General features: G+C 47.5%; 1 protein-coding gene across 10 annotated transcripts in view; it reads right to left on the minus strand.

Moving 5' to 3' along the window:
- The window catches only part of luzp1 (leucine zipper protein 1), a 185,519-nt gene that overhangs the window by 85,027 nt on the left and 82,316 nt on the right, over positions 1 to 18,176 (minus strand). For 4 of the 10 annotated variants that reach the window (XM_060933617.1, XM_060933614.1, XM_060933613.1 and 1 more), the window contains 2 exons: positions 15,626 to 15,729; positions 15,267 to 15,499 (listed from right to left, as the gene is read on the minus strand). The exons of the other annotated variants lie outside the window; for them this stretch is intronic. The gene's annotated coding sequence lies outside the window, so the exon portion shown is untranslated. Of the gene's footprint in view, positions 1 to 15,266; positions 15,500 to 15,625; positions 15,730 to 18,176 lie in introns of those variants that run through there. 10 annotated transcript variants of the gene reach the window in all.

Raw genomic sequence — 18,176 nt, forward strand, 5'->3', positions numbered from 1 at the left:
CTCTGCAGTGATGCGGTCGCTTTACCAGTCCGTCGTGGTGAAGAAGGAGCTGAGCCAAAAGGCGAAGCTCTCAATTTACCGGTCGATCTACGTTCCGACTCTCACCTATGGTCATGAGCTTTGGGTAATGACAGAAAGAACAAGATCGCGGATACAAGCGGCTGAAATGAGTTTCCTTCGCAGGGTGGCTGGGCGCTCCCTTAGAGATAGTTTGAGAAGCACAGTCACTCGGGAGGAGCTCGGAGTAGAGCCGCTGCTCCTCCACATCGAGAGGAACCAGCTGAGGTGGCTCGGGCATCTTTTTCGGATGCCTCCTGGACGCCTCCCTGGGGAGGTGTTCCAGGCATGTCCCCCCGGGAGGAGGCCCCGGGGAAGACCCAGGACACTCTGGAGGGACTATGTCTCTCAGCTGGCCTGGGAACGCCTCGGTGTTCTTCCCGAGGAGCTGGCCGGGAAAGGGACGTTTGGGCTTCCATGCTTAGACTGCTGCCTCTGCGACCCGGTCCCGGATAAGCGGAAGAAGACGAGACGAGATGATCCAATATTACATATCTGTGAGTGGCAAAAGTATGTGAACCTTTGCTTTCAGTATCTGGTGTGACCCCCTTGTGCAGAAATAACTGCAACTAAACGTTTCCGGTAACTGTTGATCAGTCCTGCACACCGGCTTGGAGGAATTTTAGCCCATTCTTCCATACAGAACAGCTTTAATCCTGGGATGTTGGTGGGTTTCCTCACATGAACTGCTCGCTTCAGGTCCTTCCACAACATTTCGATTGGATTAAGGTCAGGACTTTGACTTGGCCATTCCAAAACATTAAATTTATTCTTCTTTAACCATTCTTTGGTACAACGACTTGTGTGCTTAGGGTTGTTGTCTTGCTGCATGACCCACCTTCTCTTGAGATTCAGTTCATGGACAGATGTCCTGACATTTTCCTTTAGAATTCAGAATTCATTGTTCCATCAATGATGGCAAGCCATCCTGGCCCAGATGCAGCAAAACAGGCCCAAATCATGATACTACTACCACCATGTTTCACAGATGGGATAAGGGTCTTATGCTGGAATGCAGTATTTTCCTTTCTCCAAACACAACGCTTCTCATTTAAACCAAAAAGTTCTATTTTGGTCTCATCCGTCCACAAAACATTTTTCCAATAGCCTTCTGGCTTGTCCACGTGATCTTTAGCAAACTGCAGAAGAGCAGCAATGTTCTTTTTGGAGAGTAGTGGCTTTCTCCTTGCAACCCTGCCATGCACACCATTGTTGTTCAGTGTTCTCCTGATGATGGACTCATGAACATTAACATTAGCCAATGTGAGAGAGGCCTTCAGTTGCTTAGAAGTTACCCTGGGGTCCTTTGTGACCTCGCCGACTATTATACACCTTGCTCTTGGAGTGATCTTTGTTGGTCGACCACTCCTAGGGAGGGTAACAATGGTCTTGAATTTCCTCCATTTGTACACCCATCTGTCTGACTGTGGATTGGTGGAGTCCAAACTCTTTAGAGATGGTTTTGTAACCTTGTCCAGCCTGATGAGCATCAACAACGCTTTTTCTGAGGTCCTCAGAAATCTCCTTTTTTCGTGCCATGATACACTTCCACAAACATGTGTTGTGAAGATCAGACTTTGATAGATCCCTGTTCTTTAAATAAAACAGGGTGCCCACTCACACCTGATTGTCATCCCATTGATTGAAAACACCTGACTCTAATTTCACCTTCAAATTAACTGCTAATCCTAGAGGTTCACATACTTTTGCCACTCACAGATATGTAATATTGGATCATTTTCCTCAATAAATAAATGCCAAAGTATAATATTTTTGTCTCATTTGTTTAACTGGGTTCTCTTTATCTACTTTTAGGACTTGTGTGAAAATCTGATGATGTTTTAGGTCATATTTATGCAGAAATATAGAAAATTCTAAAGGGTTCACAAACTTTCAAGCACCACTGTGTGTGTGTGTGTGTGTGTATATATATATATATATACACACACACACATATATATACACATACATATGTATGTATATATATATATATATATATATATAAAAAATGTGTATGTGCGTGTGTATATTATATACACACACACACACACACACACACACACGTATATATAAAAAATCCTGTCCCACAGGGTTGCAGGCAAGCTGGACCCTATCCCAGCTGACTACGGGCAAGAGGCGGGGTATACCCTGGACAAGTCACCAGGTTATCGCAGGGCTGACACGTAGACACAGACAACCATTCTCACACACACCTACGGTCAATTTAGAGTCACCAGTTAACCTTACCTGCACGTCTTTGGACTGTGGGGGAACCCGGAGCACCTGGAGGAAACCCACGCGGACACAGGGAGAACATGCAAACTCCGCACAGAAAGGCCCTTGCCAGCCACGGGGCTCGAACCCGGACCTTCTTGCTGTGAGGTGACAGTGCTAACCACTACACCACCGTCCCGCCCCATACACACAGAGGCTCCAACTTGGGAAACTGCCAAGAGGGAGATTGATTTTAACACGCGCGTCGGCACCAGTCAGCACCTGTGGAAAGGAGTGCTAGGTGGCCATAGCGCAGGAAACTGTAATGTTAATGGTTTGCGTCTTCTTACTCTCTGCTCCGAACACACACTTGTCATTACAAATTCATTGTTTAAGCTGCGCACCCTACACAAGACCACCTGGATGCATCCTAGATCCAAGAAATGGAACCTGCTGGACTATGTGCTTGTACGACAACATGATCGTCAAGATGTCAAACTCACACGAGTTATGAGAGGTACCAATGCCTGGACAGATCACAGAATGGTACATACACAGCTCAAACTACATATACGGAAGCAGTGCCGCTGTACCTCAAGACCTGGTAGGCTCAACCTTCAGACACTCAAGGACCAGGCAAAGTATGCCGAGCTACAAGCGGAACTTGAACATCACCGTCAACCTCGATAAAACTCCTCCCAGCACGGAACTTCTCTCTGAAGCCTGGGAAAGTGTGGCTAGCACCTTAATCACCACTGCCCGCAGAGTCCTTGGTACAAGTACCAAGTGTAATAGGGATTGGTTCGACGAACAGAGAACAGACATCCGTACCCTCCTTACAGAACAACACAAAGCCCACACCACTGTACTCAGAAACCCAACCCCAGCTAACTGTGGCAAACTAACAGCACTGCGGTCCCAAGCTCAACGCGAGCTTAGAAAGATGAAAAACGACTGGTGGTCAAACCTAGACAAAGAGATTCAGGGATTTGCAGATAGTGGCAACCAGCAGGGCTTCTACAGTGCTCTCAAAGCAGCGTATGGACCAAGACGTGGGTCATACTTCCCCATTCAGACCACTGATGGTTCAACGCTTATGACTGAAAAAACTGCCACTCTCGCTCGCTGGGCAGAGCACTATAAACAGCTCTTAAACAGATATATAGATGTGGACAACAGCATTCTGGAGGACATCCCAGAGCTCCCAACAATGACAGAGATGGACGATCTGCCAACAGTTAGTGAAGTACGAGCAGCAGTGAACTCTCAAGAACAACAAAGCTGCAGGACCTGATGGAGTGCCTGGAGAAATCCTGAGAGCTGGGGGTGAGCCAGTTGTTCACTGCCTCCACTCATTCATCACTGCTGCCTGGAATTCTGGATGTGTCCCTCAACAATGGAAAGACTCTGATCTTGTGAGCATCTACAAGAAGGGAGATAGAGCAGACTGTAGTAACAGCGGAGGCATCTCTCTTCTATCGTGCACTGGGAAAAGTACTCACAAGGATACTGCTGCTGAGACTAATTGTAAGAATATAATCCTGAATACTCCTAAACCTACTCTTGTAAATGCGCGGCCCAAGGGTGACTGTCGTTTAGTGTAACAGTTTAGGGTTTACTTTAGGCCAGCTACAATACGTGCTGCTCTGTACATTTTGCACTTCCACATGTTCTGTTCCCGTTTCATATCCTGATTTTGTATATGTTTTCGTGTGAAACATCCTGTTAAGACTGTGCATAACTCTTGTGTGACCTTGACTGTGTGCAAAGCACATTCTGTAATTTTCCACTGCTGACACTCCCTGCGAGGAGTGTATATAAACGCCCCGACGCAGCTGCGCGTTGGGCACGGCTGAGAATAAACCAGATTGATTTAACTCGTGTGGTTTGTTCTCCTTTGTCCCAGGAGTACTCCTTTGGTAACGCATCTGAACAGCACACAGCGCAATCCTAACAATTTGGTGACCCCGACGTGATACTCTCAATCAGGTAAGACATGTTTGATTGACTACCTGGTTGGCAGTAGCTCCGTAGCGCCCTAAGGAGGGCTTTGTTTTCCCTGGTTCGAGTCCAGGAAGAGCGCGCTATAGAAATTTGGATAAATATCTGCTGTTTGTTTCTGTTCAGATCCGTTTGCTTTACTGTACAATGGGGGGCTCGTATCCTAAACCTGAGGTCACAGACACCCCGGCGGAATGGATGAATAGGTGCGGTTTAGGCTATTACGTTACGCCGTGGCTGGACAATTTGGCTGGGTGGACGGAGGCAAATCCTCAGATTCCATCGTATCCCCGTGATGGGACGTTTAATCCAGGCTTCCTTGCTTCAGCGCACCGTATGATTTACGAAAGCTTAGGCGATCCGGATTGGGATCGCCCTTATATGCGCGCAGGGTATGGTAAATGGTTTGACATGAAGAAGGTATGGGATAAATCAAAGGGTGTTTACACCCCGAGACCTGTTTTAAAGGCTATTCCAAAACCAAGACCAACGCCTGTTACTAAAGAGGCGGTCCAGGCCGCCCTAGATAATGGCTGCTGTTCGACCATGACTAGTGCGCCCCCTGCTAAACCCCCTCCGTACGGTGAGCCCTTGACGGGCAGCACCTCAAAAATAAGGGCCATACCTAAGCTATATCCTTCTTTGGCGGCCGTCTCTTTACCCTCGTCGTCCGCCGATTTAGAAGCACAAACTAAAGTTCCGCCCGCCCCTGCCGTTTCCAAGAAAGGCAAGGGTCCCCAGGGGAATAATGGGGACGATCACGATGAGGAAGAGGGGGGCGACGATGACTGGGATGATCCTGATGACGTGGGCCCAGACGCGGGCTCCAGACCATTTCCCCCAGGCAACGTAGCATGTGTCTGGAAAGTGAAGCGCAGTGGGATTGATGTGGAGCCCCCGTCGCCATCAGCCCTTAAAGATATAATTTCCCTGCTCCCTTCGCCCGACAAACTGCTTCTTTTTGTCGACATGTTAATTAAGGCATCCCGTAACTGTCAGTTAACTGGTGCTGACTATCGGTTTATATTACAGAATCAATTAGGGGACTCATATGATGAGGAGCGTTTGCTCGAAATAGTCGATGTGTTGCAAACCTAGAAATGACGTCGCTGTGAATATAAAGGAAGAAATAGCTCCGGCTCAGGAAGGTGGCCGTCCGCGTCAACATTTTTTTGGAGGGACACACCGAATGCTTTGCAGCTCCTGCGTGAGCAGTTAACTAGGTATTTACTGGCTATGAAACAAGCGAACCGTGATCTGTCGCAGGTTACTAACTGTAAACAGGAAAAGTCAGAAGTGACGTCGGCCTTTTGGAAACGTTTTGGTGAAGTTTGGCAGCACCTGGGTGGGTTAGAATTGGACATGACTCAACCCAATCCAATGTTCCTGTCCACCTTTTTATCTAACTGCCGCCCTGAGGTTCAGAACGTTTTGAAACATCACTTGAGCGATAGGACTCATTTGGTCCTTCGCCAAGCGGGTGAACGGTTGAGGACAATGGAAAGTGATGGGTTGTTAGATTGTAAGACTAATAAAGCATGTTTATCCGTGGCCCCACAGGGCCCCGGGTTGTATCGTCATAATAATGACAAAACACGTACCGGGCTTCGCACACGGTCGGGTGGGAACCGGAAGAAAACAGGCAGGTGCCACTATTGTGGAAAGGAGGGCCACTGGATGAGGGAATGCCATGCGTGGCAGAGGGATGAGCAGAGTAGGACGGGAGAATCAGGGGATGTGTTGCACGGCCAGAATCCCGGACCTAAGGGCTATCGGCAGAATAACGGACAGGACCAGCGCTATCACGCCCCGCTATAGGGCTGCCCCCAGGGTACGGAATCCACAGCCGTTGCCATGTTAAATCTCTCTTTTAGCTCTCCTCGTAACGCGGAGCTCCCTCTTGTGCCTCTGTGTCTGGCAGGAAGGGAGTATCCGTTTCTACTTGATACTGGGGCCACTATGTCCTCAGTAGGGAGGGATTATGAGGGTCCTTTATCTACACGGTTTGTTAGCTCTGTGGGGATAGAAGGGGTTCCTTTTGACTCTAGTTGTACACCACCCTTACCTGTCATCTGCACTCTGGACCCTTCATTGCGTTTTTCGCACTCTTTCATTTTTATGCCAGAGTGCCCCTTTAATCTTTTAGGTCGCGACCTCATGAGTCTCCTCGGACTCTCGATCTCCTTTAGCGGCTCACACATGATTGTTGATACCCCGGACGGTGCTCCGCCTGATGTTTTTGCCCTATCCAGTTCTGTGCTGCCACATAACATTCTGAACGCTGCTTGTACGTCCCAAGCTCCTTCCCCTGTTCTCTCTGCTCTTCCCAACACCCTGTGGGCGGATCATAAGGACGATGTGGGCTCTGTGAGCTGCTCTCCGTATGAAGCTGTTATTAAACACTCTACACCTGTTTATGTTAAACAATACCCTCTGTCTCCTAGTAAGCTCAATGGTATTGACAATATTCTAAAATCTCTTTTGCAGCAAGGTGTCGTGGTTCCTTGTGTCAGCCCGTATAACACCCCAGTGAACCCGGTCCCAAAACCGGATGGCACATGGCGCCTCACTCAAGACCTACGTAAAATAAATGAACTCATCGTTCCCGTGGCTCCAGTGGTCCCTGACGTTCCTTCTCTTATGTCTTCTATTCCGTGTGACCATGCTTATTTCTCTGTGATTGATTTGTGCTCTGCCTTTTACAGTGTTCCTGTGGGCCATGAGACTCAGCCCCTGTTTGCTTTCACACACAGGGGAAGACAATACACGTGGACGCGGTTGCCACAGGGTTTCATTGACTCACCGGCGGTCTTCACTGCCGTATTGCGGGACGCGCTGGCTGATCTCTGTCTTCCCCGGGGCTCCACGGTGCTCCAGTACGCGGATGATCTCCTGGTAACGGCGGAGGATCAAGACGCTTGTGCTGCCGCCACATTGTCTCTCCTCACACTCCTGGCGCAGAAGGGTTTCAAGGTCTCCCGCACGAAGTTGCAGTTTTGCCTCACAACTGTTCGCTACTTGGGACATGACCTCTCCCAGGGTTCCAGGAGGCTTAGCCCGGAATGCGTTCAAGTCATTATGGACACTCAGGTGCCTGCAACCAAGCACGCTCTCATGGCATTTCTGGGCCTCATCAATTACTGTCGTCAATGGATCCCTGACTGTTCAATCTATGACAAGTGTTTGCGTTCAGCTATAAGTCACTCAGATCCTTTGACTCAGCCCCTGGTCTGGACTGAGGACATGCTAACGGCCTTCAAGACTCTGAAGCAAGCTTTGTGCTCCGCCCCTGCTCTCGGGCTGCCGAACTATCGTTTGCCGTTTCACCTGTATGTGTGCAATCAGAAGGGGACCGCCTCTGGGGTGCTGGCTCAGGAGCACGGGGGGGGCATGCGACCTTGCGCGTTTCTGTCTAAAACTCTTGACGCTGTGGCACAAGGGCTTCCTGGCTGTCTTAGGGCTGTTGCTGCGTGTGCTCTCATGGTCACGGACGCTGAAAAACTTGTTTTGTCGCATCCGCTCATTTTACACACTTCACATGACGTCGTGTACATTCTGCGGAATCTTAGCACTCAGCATTTGTCTGCTCAGCGTCGCTCTGGCTATGAGTTTATTCTTTTGGCCACAGAGCATCTCACTGTTAAGCCCTCCTCGTCGTTTGATTCTGTCGCCCACGCTCTTCAGCGTCTTCTTAACTCACAGGATGACGATGTTGCGTTTGACTCACATGACTGTCTTTCTAATATCGTTTTTGAGACTAGCATCCGCCCAGACTTACACTCCACCCCTCTTTCCACAGGCGATTCTCTTTTTGTAGATGGTTCCTGTTCCCGCCCTGCGGATGGTGTGTTCCTGTGTGGTTACTCTGTTTGTCGCCTCCCTGATGAAATTGTTGAAGCTCATTCTTTGCCTTTTTCTTCTGCTCAGGCTGCGGAGCTCTATGCTTTGACTCGCACGTGTATTTTGGCTCAAGACACAGACGTTACTATTTACACCGACTCACGCTACGCTTTCGGCGTGGCGCACGACTTCGGCCGCATTTGGGCGTCTCGGGGGTTTACGACAGCCGACGGTAAGCCCATTTCTCATTCTTCACTTGTTACTGATTTAATCACCGCCTGTCTCCTTCCGTGCACGTTGGCCATTGTTAAGACACGCGCGCACACAAGAGGGGACTCATTTGAAGTAAAGGGCAATTCATTCGCTGATCGAGTCGCTAAAGCTGCAGCCGCATCCGGTGTCCTGCCTCCAGGCTTTAACTGCGCTTTAGTTTCTACTGATCGCATGGTTAGCGCTGTCTTACCTGACATAGATCTCATTTCTATCCAGGCCTCGGCCTCTGTGGCAGATACGCAGTTCTGGGACGCCCAGGGCGCGACAGAGAAGAGTGGCGTTTTGCTTGACGCACAGGGCCGTCTTTGTTTACCTCGTCACTGTACTCCCTTTCTCGTCCGCGAGTTCCATGGTCCCACTCATCGCGGCCGAAGAGGGGTAGTGGAGGATATGAACAGAACATTCTGCATCAATAATTTGCACACAGACGCACACAACATTCTGGACAAGTGTTTAACGTGCGCCCAGAATAATCTATCTAAACCAGGCGCGGTACATCAGCACCTTCCCATACCCGACACGCCTTTCCAAGAATGGCAGATCGACTTCACTCACATGCCAAAGCAGGGCCTGTTCAAATACCTTTTGGTCATGATTGACAAATTTTCACGGTGGATTGAGGCTTTCCCGTGTAGCAAAGAGAACGCCCGAACAGCAGTGAACAAACTTACACAGGAAATTATCCCACGTTACGGTCTTCCGGTAGGAATTGACTCTGATAAGGGAACGCCGTTCACCTCTAAGGTAACGCAGGAGCTATGTAAAGACCTCAAGATCAATTGGCGTTTTCATATCCCATACCATCCACAGTCCTCTGGCATTGTGGAGCGCGCGAATAGAACAATTAAGGGTAAGTTGCGTAAGGCTATGCAAGACGCAGGCACGAAAAATTGGGTCCAAGTTTTACCGTTGGTCCTCGCTGATATGCGCATGACTGCTCAGGTCGCTCTCGACAATTTATCTCCGTACGAGCTCGTCATGGGACGCCCCTTTCCTGTCCCTTGGCGTAGAGGCATGCAGGTTATAGGAACGGGTGATCTTGAAGTACATCTCAGCGAGTACGCGGTGGGTCTCATGCGGGTGCTGGATGAGTATTGGGCGAGAGTAAATTCCAAAAAGCCTCCCATTCCAGAGGCACACACTCACCCCTTTGAGGTAGGGGACAGAGTTTTAGTAAAGAGATTTGCTAAACTAAACGCTCCCATGGAGGAGTCACCCTACAGTGGGCCCACCGATGTACTCGCTGTAACTCGCACGGCTGTGCTAACGGACCTTTTTCCACAGTGGATCCATGCCAGCAGAATAAAGAAGGCTCCAATGTAATAGAAATCTATATTGTTGATGCTTAACAGACTTTTGTGTTTCAGAAAGTTGCTGTGACAATAGCTGACGGCCTTTTCAGGGATCCCCTTCCAGCATCTGGAGCAATCCAGTTTCGGCTGATCTACAAAGAGGGGATGGTTGGTGAGTCTTGCAAAGTTCTGGGCTGAAGAGTCTGAAATGCACGGGAGCCTGTGACATTTTTCGCCGTCTGCACCCTGTGAGCATTAGAGAACAAAGTCAGTGACCAGTATGACTTTCTTCATCATCGTGCTGATCTCAACGCTTGGGGCAGGGTTACCCGCACAAGCAATACACCGGGACCCAAGGGATAACGAGTTTTGGAAATATGTAAACTTCACTGTAAAAACATCAATGAATATGAGTAAACCCTGCTATGTGTGTTCTTTGTTACCCCATGACAGCAGCGCTCCCTTTCCGGTCCGAATAGCCCCGTCTAACTACTCTGAGGTTAATATGACATGGCTCAGCCTGTGGCCCTCGTATAATCAAACTAAGGTTTTCCTGACAGACAATACAGACCCAGAGGTAAGGTTGTCAATACACTGGGATACCTCTATGAATTATTCAGTATGCTTTCATCGATATGAAGGTAACGGTACGGAAGTAGACCGAGAGGCGTTCAATCACTGTAGTCTTTCGAACCCAACCGTATGTATCCGGAAAAATGTTTCTTCCCCCTGGCAGAAAGGTCTACCTGGCTGCCGTTGTCAATATACCTTTAACCTGAAACAGGACACGGCGGGACGTACCATGTTTAATTCTGACCACCCGATCTGGCTACCAGATTGGTATTGGGATTGCGACCGGGGTAAGTTGTGGTCTTACCTTCCCTCTCTTCAACGCGGCCTGTGTGCCCTGGTTCAGGTCCAGCATGCATTTACTGTTGTGCCCGTCCCTGAGGTTCTCAATACGGGCCGAAGGTGGCGATCCGTAGACGACGATTTTTTTCCCGCCTCGTGAACATCAATTAGAAAGCAAATGGAATAAATTTTGGCAATCGTTGGTCCCACAATACGGTCTAACACAGGTATGGAACCAACTAGAAGTAACTCACTATCGTCTTGCTACCTTTGTTAATGCTACTAACGCCGCTATGGAAGGCATCCGCGTCGAACTAACGGCGCTGCGCTTAATGACAACCCAGAATCGAATGGCTTTAGACATACTTCTCGCTAAAGAGGGCGGTGTTTGTGCAATGATAGGCGACTCTTGCTGTACCTTCGTTCCTAATAAGGACGACGAAAGCTTCGGGGAGACTGCAAAACAATTAGGAAAGATGCGACAGGTAGCTCACGATTTACATATGGACGAGCAAGCTAGCTCGCCCTGGGGATGGGGGTGGTTGCACGTTTTGTTCGGAGGTCTGGCTCCTTATATCTCTATGATCATTCCCGTTGTGTTTATTGGCCTTCTGGTGTGCCTGTGTGGCCCGTTTCTTTTCCGTTGTTGCATGGATCGTATATATAATATGATGATCTCGCACACAGGTTATGTCCCTGTGTCGGCCACGACTGGGGTGTGAATAATACTCTGGGCTTGCGTCAGAGTATTAAAGAGGGGATTGTAAGAATATAATCCTGAATACTCCTAAACCTACTCTTGTAAATGCGCGGCCCAAGGGTGACTGTCGTTTAGTGTAACAGTTTAGGGTTTACTTTAGGCCAGCTACAATACGTGCTGCTCTGTACATTTTGCACTTCCACATGTTCTGTTCCCGTTTCATATCCTGATTTTGTATATGTTTTCGTGTGAAACATCCTGTTAAGACTGTGCATAACTCTTGTGTGACCTTGACTGTGTGCAAAGCACATTCTGTAATTTTCCACTGCTGACACTCCCTGCGAGGAGTGTATATAAACGCCCCGACGCAGCTGCGCGTTGGGCACGGCTGAGAATAAACCAGATTGATTTAACTCGTGTGGTTTGTTCTCCTTTGTCCCAGGAGTACTCCTTTGGTAACGCATCTGAACAGCACACAGCGCAATCCTAACACTAATCAAAACTGTAGCTAAAGATGTACTACTAGAAAGCCAGTGCCGGTTTAGAAAAGACCAATGCACCATGGACATGATATTTGTAGCGAGGCAGATCCAGGAAAAATGCAGGAAACATCATCAAGACCTCTATATGGTCTTCATTGACCTTAGTAAGGCCTCTGACACAGTGAGAGTTCAAAAGACCTCTGTTGTGGGAAGTGCTTAAGCGCTTTGGCTGCCCCAGCAAGTTCTTAGCTGTACTGAAGTCACTGCACGACAGAGCCATGGTAAGAGTCTTGGGCAGAGGAGCATTTCCTGTATGCACCAGTGTCAGGCAAGGCTGTGTGATTGCACCTGTGATCTTCAACTTGTTCCTTGCTGCAGTGATGCTGGCAGCAAAGAACAACATAAACCCAGAGGGCTGTGTTCCATTAACCTACAGACTTGACGGCAACCTGTGCAGACTCAGAGCGCCAACAAAAGTCCAACAAGAGGCTATTCTCGAACTGCAGTATGCAGATGATGATGCTGTTGCCAGTTGCGCAGCTGAAGGACTGCAGAGGAGCCTCAATGTCCTGGATAACACTTACACACAGGCTGGGCTCAGTATCAACACGGGGAAGACTGAAGTCATGAGTCAAAGAGCATCCCACACAGCCCCAACAAACTTCCAGATCAAGAACACCACACTGAAGAACGTGCACTTCTTCACCTACCTTGGATCAACGCTGAATGCCAACTGCGACATAACAGATGAGGTACAACAGCGTATAGGACTAGCATCTGCCTCCTTTGGTAAACTTGCAAGTAAAGTCTTCCTGAACAGAAACTTGACAATCAAGGCCAAGGTTGCTGTCTACAGGGCAGTCTGCCTCTCAATCTTGCTGTACGCCAGCGAAACGTGGACTCCATACATACACCACATTTGCACCCTCAAACACTTCCATACCCGTTGCCTCCAGAGAATACTGGGGCCTCAAGTGGTGGCACAAGGTCCCTCATATGTTGGCCAACGTAGGGCCAACATTGAGCCACTAGAGACCATACTCCTGCACAGGCAGCTCAGATGGGTCGGACACACCATCCGCATGCCCTCCAATCGTTTACCAAGACACGTGTTGTATGGTGAACTTTCCAAAGGTAAACGCTCTGTGGGAGGGCAACAGAAGAGGTAAAAGGACCATCTAAAGGCCAACCTGAAGGACTGTGGCATTGAGCCACAAAAACTGGAAGAATTAGCAGCGAACAGGTGCAGGTGGAGACAGCAGCATTCGACAAAAACTGCCTCCTACACAACCGGCTACAACCAGAAGGTGGAAGCCAGAAGAGTAAAACGCCATCAGCCAGTCCAACCACAGGGCGAGCATGTATGTGATGTGTGCAACCGAGTCCTTGCCGCCCGAATTGGACTGATCAGCCATCGAAGAACTCGCCAAGAAAGAGACGGCATGGAGTGACGTCATCATCAATATCGATGGACAGCCTTAAGCAAAAGCAAGCACACACACACAGCTCAGTGTAAATGAGTACACCCCCTTTGAAAAGTAACATTTTAAACCATCTCTCAATGAACACAATTTCCAAAATGTTGACAAGACAAAGTTTAATATAACGTCTGTTTAACTTATAACGTGAAAGTAAGGTTAATAATATAAACTTAGATTACACATTTTTCAGTTTTACTCAAATTAGGGTGGTGCAAAAATGAGTACACCCCACAACAAAAATGACTACATCTAGTACTTTGTATGGCCTCCATAATATTTAAAGACAGCACCAAGTCTTCGAGGCATGGAATGAACAAGTTTGCGACATTTTGCAACAATAATCTTTTTCCATTCTTCAGCAATGACCTCTTTTAGTAACTGGATGCTGGATGGAGAGTGATGCTCAACTTGTCTCTTCAGAATTCCCCAAAGAAAATAATTTCTTTACACTACAAAGGTGAATGCATGTAGAAGAAGCTTTACTTATCAGTCAGAATACTGCAGCAAAAGTGGTACAAAAATTTAAGAAAAGATGGAACTGCAACCATCTCACAGAGATGTCCAGGTTGTCCACAGAAGTTAACACCTCGACAGGAGTGTCTTCTGATGAGAAGGGTTGAAGAAAATCGGCATGCAAGTTCACTGCAGTTATCTAAAGAAGTAGAAAGCCAAACTGGGGTGACTATTTCCCGTGACACAATACGGCGTAGACTGCAGAGGAATGGCATGCATGGATGCCATCCACGAAAGAAGCCTCTCCTAAAGCCCAGGCACAAAAAAGCCCACCTAGAGTCTGCCAGGGCCCATGCTGACAAAGATGAAGACTACTGGGACTCTATACTCTGGAGTGATGAGACCAAGATAAATGTTTTTGGAACTGATGGCTTCACAAAGGTGAGGAATACAAAGAAAAATGCATGGTACCTACAGTGAAACATGGTGGTGGCAGCGTCCTTATGTGGGGCTGCATGAGTACTGCTGGTGTCGGGGAACTGCATTTCATTGATGGCATCATGAATTCACAGATGTATTGCTCTATACTGAAAGAGAAGATGCGACCATCACTCCGTGCCCTTGGTCGTTGTGCACTTTTCCAACATGACTATGGAACTTCTAACACATCTAAGGCCACTGTTGGATTTCTGAAGAACAGGGTGAAAGTGATTCAGTGGCCAAGTATGTCTCTTGATCTGAACCCAATCAAACACCTATGGGGAATTCTGAAGAGACAATCACTCTCCATCCAGCATCCAGTCACTAAAAATTGTTGAAGAATGGAAAAAGATTGATGTTGCAAAATGTCACCAACTTGTTCATTCCATGCCTAGAAGACTTGGTGCCGTCATTAAAAATCATGGAGGCCATACAAAGTACTAGATGTAGTCGTTTTTGTTGTGGGGTGTACTCATTTTTGCACCACCCTAATTTGAGTAAAACTGAAAAAAAAAAAAGTGTAATCTCAGCTATATTATTAACCTTACTTTCATATTATAAGTTAAACAGATGTTATATTAAACTTTATCTTGTCAACATTTTGGAAATTGTGTTCATTGAGATATTGTTTAAAATGTTACTTTTCAAAGGGGGGTGTACTCATTTGCTCTGAGCAATATATATATATATATGAATGATTCACCACATTTCGTGTCAATTAAATCTTAATAGTAACAGATCTAGATAAATCCAGTGACTATTGCGGTATTTCACCCACGTGACCAAGTCACGTGACGCAGCCATTTTGGACGGCACGCTCAAGTCCTTCAGTGCAAGGCGGTATGAGATGGTGGAGACCTTTGCACATTTTAACAAGAAAGTAAGCTGTGATTCGTGTTAAATTGGATCTGTCTTTTATCACAAACACTGTACCCAGCCTTGGTATGGAGCCCTATTGATTTATTTCTGTGTCCCGTTTCTTTCTAGCCTCTGTTATTGCGTTTTATGTCTGATGTCTGCTACCTGCAACCCTAGACAAATTAACACTGCCTTGTTTCACTGCTCAGATGGGTTAACAAACACTGACCCATTTACTTTTTGCTATATATTTTATCAAAATTGCGTTAACTGATAAACTAACCTGAAATGAAATGATCACTGCAAAGTCTGGAGTACTCTGTTGGCTCCCAATCCTGTCTCTTCACAGCTGCAATCCATTTGGCCCTCTTGTCTGGGTCAGTAGGAAACCGGTAGTGATGTGTCGGTTGCGAACGATCCGGTTCAAAGAGCCAGCTCTTTGAAGTGAACGACGGGAGCCGGCTCATAGGTGGGAGCCGAGTTGGGGAGCCGAATTAGTTTTTTGTCCTTAGGTGCCTCAGAGAGAGAGAGAGAGAGAGAGAGAGAGAGAGAGAGAGACTTTCACAAAAAAAGTTGCTGTCCGATTGCGTCGTGTTGTCTATTACCATTCAAAGGAAAAAAAGTAGCATGGTGTACGCCTACTTTTTTTGGTTGGGGGGGTTGATGTCATTCACAGCTGCGAAAATACGAAAATTGGTGTAATGCTTAAAGCTGTGGGGCGCAGGGGAGAGGAGTCTGTGAGGCACCTGAGGAGGGGAAAATCAGCTGTGTATTTTATATTGGTAATATAACACAGTTTTGCATTATGTTTGTGAGAAAATAATTTATTAATTGGTAAGTAAGTTTTATTTCTATAGCTAGAACATTGTTACACTGCTATACTTTACAAAGCTTTACAATGGCTACAAAAACTAAAAAATAAAATGGAAAACATCCTATTGATAAAATATAAATAATAATGTAATTAATTAACTAGTTAATTGCAGCAATTAAATCAAAAATAAAATCTCAGGAGCCGAAAGAGCCGGCTCCTTATAGTAAGAAGAGCCAAAAGAGCCGGCTCCCGAAAAAGAGCCGAAATTCCCATCACTAGAAACCGGTAAAAGGAGCGTCCTGCACGCTGTCCCTGTCTGTTGTGGCAGCCCACAGCACAACAAGCAAAAACCATGGTTATTTACAGAGTGCTTACTGACAAATTAATCTATTCTAGGTGTCTGTAACACGTTTTTTTCTCAAGCTGGTTCTCCCTCTCTGTCTGCAGCGTTAGTATGTAGCTTGACGTTCAAAATGGTGGACACCGGGGTGTCATGTGACCCTGTGACGTCAGGTGAAATACCTCAATAGACCAAACTTTAATATGCCTAATGTCAATAATGACCATTATAAACTGACAATGGTAGACCATCTGATGATAATGTTCTTCTAATAATATTCTAAGTTAGTAAAAGTCAGACAAAAAGTAGTCAGACAAGTTCGTTAGAATCTAATGTCTGGTCTGGTGATCTAACCTTGTCAGATATAGGGTCATCTTGCTGCTGTCCAAAATAGTCCGCCATTTGTCCCTGGCGACCATCGCGACAGGCAATCTGAACTTTATCTTGGTGATTTTCTGATATTTTCTTTTCATAGTTTGGCTTTCGCCATTTCCACCAACAAAACTTGGTTTCATTATCTCATTCAAGAGAACAAAGTTAAAGACGAGCAGACGATAAATACAGACAAAACGCAGACGCAAAAAAACAAAAAAATGGTTGAATGTCATGGGTTTTCTCGTTCTCTCATGCGTATCATTACTAGAGCCATCTGTATGCTTTATGGGTAACTGCTAAGACATTGGGTGGGCTCAAGTGTGCACCCCGTGGCATACCAAATTCCACTCGATTCATATGCGCGCTTGATCTGCGCGTGCATGCCTCCGGCATACACTCCAATCCCCCCGTGACACCGATCAAGGTACCGACCAGGGAATCGGCATGTACTGCAGGGTTCACACGAGTCCACCCATACAATGTCAGACACACGAAAAGGAGAAAGTCAACGATTAATTTTTGTCAACATAAACGTATCAAGTTATATATATTTTTTAACTAATCATGTGTAGTAAGGACGGGCTGAGACAACATAAAAACACTGAGGTGATTTTTATGTTGTCAGCGGGAGGTTGGGAGGATTTTCTAAATGTTCCCTAAAGCAGGAGAGTTGGAGCCTCTGTATGTAGGGTCACAGGCAAGCTGGAGCCTATCCCAGCTGGAGCCCATCCCAGCTAACTACGGGCGAAAGGCGGGGTACACCCTGGACAAGTCGCCAGGTCATCACAGGGCTGGCATATAGACACAGACAGATAACCATTCACACCCCACACCTACGGTCAATTTAGAGTCACCAGTTAACCTAACCTGCATGTCTTTGGACTGTGGGGGAAACCGGAGCACCCGCGCGAACACGGGGAGAACATGCAAACTCCGCGCAGAAAGGCCCTTGCCGGCCATGGGGCTCAAACCCGGACCTTCTTTCTGTGAGGAGACATTGCTAACCACTACACCACCATGCCGCCCCTATATATATATAAATAAATAATGGTGTGTGTATATATATATATATATATATATATATACACATATATATACACACACACACACACACACACACACACACACACCTCCTAGAACTGCCACCTTATTGTGGTGGAGGGGTTTGTGTGCTTGAATGATCCTAGAAGCTATGTTGTCGGGGGCATTACGCCCCGTTAGGGTTTCCCAAGGCCCAATCCATACTGCATCGGCCCCCTACGGCTACCTCTGTGGGTGGTGAACCCACAGGACGTCGGGCCCACGTCACCACTTCGGGCTGAGCCCGGCCTATCCCAGCTGACAGGCCAGGTGACAGGCCAGACCAAGAGCAGTTCACCAAACCCCCTTATGGAAATGAAAAATCAAGGGCCGTGATGTCGCCCGGTATGGTGCAGCCGGGGCCCCACCCTGGAGCCAGGCCCGGGGTTGGGGCTCGTATGCGAGCACCTGGTGGCTGGGCCTTTGCCCACAGGGCCCGGCTGGGCTCAACCTGAAGTGGTGACGTGGACCCGACGTTCACCACCCACAGAGGTAGCCGTAGGGGGCCAGTGCAGTGTGGATTGGGCGGCAGTCGAAGGCAGGGGCCTCGACGACCTGATCCCCTAACAGAGACATGGAATGTC

The sequence above is a fragment of the Neoarius graeffei genome, chromosome 11 (genome assembly GCF_027579695.1).
Source record: "Neoarius graeffei isolate fNeoGra1 chromosome 11, fNeoGra1.pri, whole genome shotgun sequence".
Classification (NCBI taxonomy): domain Eukaryota; kingdom Metazoa; phylum Chordata; class Actinopteri; order Siluriformes; family Ariidae; genus Neoarius; species Neoarius graeffei.